The following is a 6916-nucleotide window of genomic DNA, read 5'->3' as shown; positions in this document are numbered from 1 at the left end:
ATTCGGTCATTTCGACGATCACGACACGTCTCCCATTCCTTGCTATACGTGTTCGTCATTTTTCTTTTTAAAAAATGGCTAAGTTTACAGAAACGCTTACGATCTGACGTCTGTCGCGATTTGCATTACACGTCTCGGACACGACGACCGTCTATAACGTTCTCAACCTTAAAACGCCATTTTTTTTTTTTAAATGACGACATGTTGAAGAAATAGGACGTGCTACGCCGAAAGACCAGCCAACAACTACAACAAGTAGTAGTTGGTCGCTTTCGCGTCTTAAGATGTCGCGCAAATTTACTCGCTGCACGAGAAACGCACACAAACACACGATTCTACGACACACCACGCAAGAACATGTGCCGACGTAAACACTTTCGTATTTATGATTCGCAAGGTGGACGTCCGACGGACTTTGTAAAAAAAAATACAAAGCATACCCGTCCCGTCCTTTTTGACGAAAAAACACGCTCGAGTAAACGTCTCGGCACACGTTCGAGGCGTGCGTCGTTATATCGTGACGTAAGTGACGATCACGTACATTAATGAGTACCTATTCGACGCGTCGCAACACATCCAACACGCTCCGACGTTTTCGTCCGAAAACGAAAACCGAGCAGTCTTTGAAATTGACACGACCCTCAGCCAGGAGTGGTCCGGGAACATTATATCCGAGGACCGCAATGTGCGTTCGAAATGTCGATGTTCATGTGTCCTGCAGTTCACAAGTTGACGCGCAATTAGCTGCGTTCTTCATCGACCCACGAGCCAAGTGATCCACCGTTCAGGGTAATCTTTTTAAAATTTAAACGCTCGTTCCACAAGAACCCCGATCATGCCGATCGTCCAGCTGTCTATACACGTCTTGCAAAAATTTTTGCGTACGTGCGTACATCCGAAACGAAAATGATCTTCGTGGTTCCGAAACGTGCCACGTCTAAAATTTCGGTGTTGTGGTATGGATATTTATGATTCTCGCTCTTAATTGTCTTTCGTCCGTACTTTCTCGTCTGAAAGGGAACGCGATCGTCGGTCTCAGTTTTACGCGTACGAAAAAATTAAAAAAAATATTAACCCAAACACAAATTTGTATCCGCGCACCGAAAAAGAAGCACTTTTCTTTTTCACGCGGTCTCCGCTTTTACACGCAAAGTACGAGCATGTATGTGTGAAGATGGGACATGTTCGATACGATTTTAATTAGGAATTTGCCAATTTCCTTTTTCTCAGCAATAATTTTAATAAATAATGCTGCTTTCTCTCATAAACTACATTTTCGGTAGTTTTCCTTTATTGTGTCTTTCATTTAGTGTGCGTGTGTGTGTGTCAAGCACTTTAAAAAGTGTGACGAAGAGACGGTTTTTGATCGATCGGAATGAACACATCATTACATCATCGTACTCGTTATGAAAAAGCGAATTAGTATCCGCCGTAAGCGAAAAGAGATTTTCGCGGGCGGTCTTTGTGTTCGTGTTTCAATTTTCTTTCTATATTTTTTCGTCGCCAAACCGAAGACAGATCGTGAATTTTGACGAAAAAATTTATAGACGTGCCAGACTGAGCGTCTAACATAAAATCCTCAAGTTTACCGTTCTATATCGTGACTTAATGACGATTGACGGTGTATATAATTTTGAAATGGTGCAGTCGTACGCTCCGTAAAGAGAATTTTACCGTTTCTAACGAAATCACTTTACCACATCTACCAAAAACATTAAAAAAGCAAGGTGTGATGTGTGTGCGATCGCTCGTTTAACGGCGCTTTCAAAAAACTCTTTGAAGCGTCTAACGACGAACATCATTCACGCGAATCGTAGAATCGGGAGCGTTTCTCGCCGGTCCCGTAGCCGGGCGTAAATCATTTAAAACCCACGGTGTCGTAACCTAATTCGACACCTGCGATTTTCTTCTTTCTCGACTACTCTGCTACATCCTCTCCGTGTGTCCGAAAAAAGAGGACTTCTAACGTCTTTCGACTTTCGCGGTGGAGTTCACAACTTTCCGCGATCCGGTCGAAAAACCGAAAGCGTCCCTCCTTCTTTCCATCATTGGAAAAGATCGAGAGATAGTACAAAAAAAATCAAAAAATCTAGGTACCCGAAGAAACAGCCGTATGCCCGAGCGAATTCGGTTTTTCTCGTTCAAAAAAGGTGAAAAACTCGATCGCAAGGACCGGCGCTGCGGGCCAGCGTAACGCTATTGTTTTTCCGAATATGTACGATTCGTAGTTCAAAACGTCGTACACACGGTGTTTCAAAAAGAAACAAGCAACGGCACGACAAAAGATCGTGCCGTCGACTCCATGTCATCGACGACGGTGTTGTAAAAACATAAAGTGTACATCGACACGATCAAATGAAAATGCATAATAATAAATTATACATATGTCAAAATTCGTGTGTACGAGGACACGTTAATGATCCTTCCGCAGGTTCACCTACGGAAACCTTGTTACGACTTTTACTTCCTCTAAATGATCAAGTTTGGTCATCTTCCCAGCGACATCGACGACGTCGAAACGCCATCGCGTACCGGTCCGAAGACCTCACTAAATCATTCAATCGGTAGTAGCGACGGGCGGTGTGTACAAAGGGCAGGGACGTAATCAACGCGAGCTTATGACTCACGCTTACTGGGAATTCCTCGTTCATGGGGAACAATTGCAAGCCCCAATCCCTAGCACGAAGGAGGTTCAGCGGGTTACCCGGACCGCTCGGTCAGGGAGGACACGCTGATTCCTTCAGTGTAGCGCGCGTGCGGCCCAGAACATCTAAGGGCATCACAGACCTGTTATTGCTCAATCTCGTGCGGCTAGAAGCCGCCTGTCCCTCTAAGAAGAATTGTTTGTACGCCGACAGTAAAAACCGCGCACGACCACCGGGCGAACCCAGGATCGACGGGCCTTTGGGATGTCGAAATACGCCTATTTAGCAGGCTAGAGTCTCGTTCGTTATCGGAATTAACCAGACAAATCGCTCCACCAACTAAGAACGGCCATGCACCACCACCCACCGAATCAAGAAAGAGCTCTCAATCTGTCAATCCTTCCGGTGTCCGGGCCTGGTGAGGTTTCCCGTGTTGAGTCAAATTAAGCCGCAGGCTCCACTCCTGGTGGTGCCCTTCCGTCAATTCCTTTAAGTTTCAGCTTTGCAACCATACTTCCCCCGGAACCCAAAAGCTTTGGTTTCCCGGAAGCTGCCCGCCGAGTCATCGGAAGAACGTCGGCGGATCGCTAGCTGGCATCGTTTATGGTTAGAACTAGGGCGGTATCTGATCGCCTTCGAACCTCTAACTTTCGTTCTTGATCAATGAAAGCGTTTTTGGCAAATGCTTTCGCTTCTGTCCGTCTTGCGACGATCCAAGAATTTCACCTCTAACGTCGCAATACGAATGCCCCCATCCGTTCCTATTAATCATTACCTCGGGGTTCCGAAAACCAACAAAATAGAACCGAGGTCCTATTCCATTATTCCATGCACACAGTATTCAGGCGAAGTTTTAGCCTGCTTTAAGCACTCTAATTTGTTCAAAGTAAACGTGCCGGCCCACCTCGACACTCAATGAAGAGCACCGCGGCGGGATTGAGTTGGGCCGCCCTCTCGAGCTAAGCCCACCGGCAGGACGTCCCGCGGCACGCCAGTTGACACCGCGAACGATGAACCGGCGGCGCGGGACACAGATTCGACTACGAGCTTTTTAACCGCAACAACTTTAATATACGCTATTGGAGCTGGAATTACCGCGGCTGCTGGCACCAGACTTGCCCTCCAATTGATCCTCGTTAAAGGGTTTAGAGTGTACTCATTCCGATTACGGGGCCTCGGATGAGTCCCGTATCGTTATTTTTCGTCACTACCTCCCCGTGCCGGGAGTGGGTAATTTGCGCGCCTGCTGCCTTCCTTGGATGTGGTAGCCGTTTCTCAGGCTCCCTCTCCGGAATCGAACCCTGATTCCCCGTTACCCGTTACAACCATGGTAGGCGCAGAACCTACCATCGACAGTTGATAAGGCAGACATTTGAAAGATGCGTCGCCGGTGCGAGACCGTGCGATCAGCGTAAAGTTATTCAGAGTCACCAAGTTGTACGATGACGGAGACCGCCACCGATTGGTTTTGATCTAATAAAAGCGCTCCTTCCGTTTCCGGTTGGAGCTCTGTTTGCATGTATTAGCTCTAGAATTACCACAGTTATCCAAGTAAATGTGGGTACGATCTAAGGAACCATAACTGATTTAATGAGCCTTTCGCGGTTTCACCTTAATTTGGCTTGTACTGAGACATGCATGGCTTAATCTTTGAGACAAGCATATGACTACTGGCAGGATCAACCAGGGAACTGCGTTCTTGTTTTAAAATAAGAGAGTTTTAGTCTTTCTTTCCTTCTAGTCATATAAGCTACAATAATCGTAGAATTTCGGAAAGACACCTGCTGCTCTTATAAAAAACTGAACACTTTCCTATTATTGTTTTGAAGAAAGTGTGCGTGTCTGCGAAACGAAAACCTCGTAAGAAGAGACGTAACGCCACGCGATCTTTCTGGATGGAAAATTTTTCGACATTTTTCTCACATCATCCTTGATTGAATCTCCTGCAACAATTTTATTCTTATTCATCCGTTCTAAGTTGTCGTCGTCGTCGAAATAAATAATTTGTACACACTTCGGGGTACACGTTTGTCAAAATTCATGAAATGCAACGTAACATTTTTACTTTAATAAATTTTTACAGTGCATTCAGATCGACTAAACGAACAACGACGGATGAATTGATTTATGGATTTTTATTTGTTGCGACTCATCGGAGGAGAGAGTGAAGAAAAAATAATCCAATATCATGGTTACGGAATAATTTTCTATGACTTTTTCATCCTTGTTTGAATCTTGCAACAATTAATTTTATTCATCCGTTCTAAGTTGTCGTCGTCGTCGAAATAAATAATTTGTACACATTTCGGTACACGTTTGTCAAAATTCATGAAATGCAACGTAACATTTTACTTTAATAAATTTTTACAGTGCATTCAGATCGACTAAACGAACAACGACGGATGGATTACTTATTTTTGTTGCGACTCATCGGACGAAAAGTAGAAACATAATCCTCCATTGTAATATAGTTTTTACGGAAAATTTTTCTTTTATTTTATATCCTTGATTGAATGCTGCATTTTATCCGTCTTTTTTTCGTCAAAAACAGAGATCAATGCGATTCATCGGACGAAGAAATAATTTCCCAGTTCAAAATTTAGAGATTTTTGGGCACATCGACTTGAAATTTTATCGTAAAGAAAAAATATCGTCGTCGACAAGCAAAAGTTCAAACATTCTCCATACTCTTCGCTAGATTGAAAGCGACGGTTTATTGTGAGATTTCTCTTTAGAAATATTCACACGTTACGAGTTTATGAAATTTTATTTATTTCAAAATTCTCGCTCGGACTTTAGTGAGTTGACGCATTTGTTAATTTTTGGTCGTTCTGACACGAACACATAAAATCTTTGATTGCATTTGGACCGCTAACATAGAAACGCTCGCCGCATCCGCAATCTCGCTGTGCATGGTCAATGGCAAGATTTGTCATCCCTCAAACGATGGTGGGTCCACAGGGTACACATTCCGGCCATCGTCCCAACTACGGGTAAGTCGCGGTGTACGAGAGGTAACAAGATAATCGGACGCACATAAAATCACATTTCGATCGTACGCTTTTGTCCGCTGCTACATACCACCACTACTATCCCTATATATGCCAGCGCGGCAGCGTTCAGCTCTGAATCACTCGATGCGCGAAACGGTCGAAATCCCATAGCGCGCCGGCCGCTCGCTATGGGCGAGGGGTCGGGTAAATCGGTCTGATCGCTCGGTGCAAAAGTCCGTTTGGGTACTTAGAGACGGAATTTTAAAATTCTGATTTCGCAGATCAATTTCAAGGGTCATTAGGACTCGAATGCCGTTAACGGTGTTTTGAAAAAAATATTTTTTACGTTTTTACGGCATTTCGACCGAACACCTCAGTTCCGACTTCGGACTTAGAATAATTTTCATCAAAATTTCGAACGCCTCAGTTTCCAGAGGGTTTTAGATCCCGTTTAGTTAGGGGTTTGAAATTATCACAGCCACCCTTGTTTGGTGTTAGTTCGACCGTAACTTTTGTTCGTTTGCATTTAATTTCGATTTTTCTCGGACTTTTGGTCAATGTAAATTTATCAACCGCTACACTTCCGACTTCGGACTTAGACGAATGAGCGCCGAACGCTACAGTTTCGACTTCGGACTTAGAAAAATTTCGCTCGACCGCCACAGTTTCGAATTGGACTTAGAAAAATTTCGGTCGAACGCCTCAGTTTCGAATCGGACTTAGAAAAATTTTGGTCGACCGCTACAGTTTCGACTTCGGACTTAGAAAAATTTCGTTCGAACGCTACAGTTTCGACTTCGGACTTAGAAAAATTTCGCTCGACCGCCACAGTTCCAACATGAGACTTAGAAAAATTTTCATCAAAAATTCGATCACCTCAGTTTCGACTACGGACTTAGAAAAATTTCGGTCAACCGCCACAGTTCCTACTTCGGTCTTAGAAAAATTTTGATGAAAATTTTGAACGCCTCAGTTTCCAGAGGGTTTTAGATCCCGTTTAATTAGAAGCTTGAAATTATAAAATCTACCTTCTATCGATGTTAGTTCGACCCAAACATTTGTTCGTTTGCATTTAATTTCGATTTTTCTCGTACTTTTGGTCAATGTAAATTTGTCAACCGCTACACTTCCGACTTCGGACTTAGACGAATGAGCGCCGAACGCTACAGTTTCGACTTCGGACTTAGAAAAATTTCGTTCGAACGCTACAGTTTCGACTTCGGACTTGGAAAAATTTCGCTCGACCGCCACAGTTCCAACATGAGACTTAGAAAAATT

The 6916-nt window shown here is 43.8% G+C and overlaps 2 non-coding genes across 2 annotated transcripts; both read right to left on the bottom strand.

The window, feature by feature from the left end:
• Window positions 1-635: 635 nt before the first annotated feature.
• LOC148165557 (5.8S ribosomal RNA) lies at window positions 636-792 on the bottom strand. The gene has a single exon (XR_015771365.1). It is a non-coding gene; the product is annotated as a 5.8S ribosomal RNA (ribosomal RNA).
• A 1622-nt stretch (window positions 793-2414) lies between these two features.
• Window positions 2415-4335, bottom strand: LOC148165556 (small subunit ribosomal RNA). The gene has a single exon (XR_015771368.1). It is a non-coding gene; the product is annotated as a small subunit ribosomal RNA (ribosomal RNA).
• Window positions 4336-6916: the final 2581 nt, after the last annotated feature.

Source organism: Gnatocerus cornutus, unplaced genomic scaffold (genome assembly GCF_029298725.1).
Source record: "Gnatocerus cornutus isolate USDA-ARS CGAHR unplaced genomic scaffold, icGnaCorn1.1 ctg00000281.1, whole genome shotgun sequence".
Taxonomy (NCBI): domain Eukaryota; kingdom Metazoa; phylum Arthropoda; class Insecta; order Coleoptera; family Tenebrionidae; genus Gnatocerus; species Gnatocerus cornutus.
Note: the sequence above shows the minus strand (reverse complement) of the source record. Positions and strands in the feature narration are given on the sequence as shown.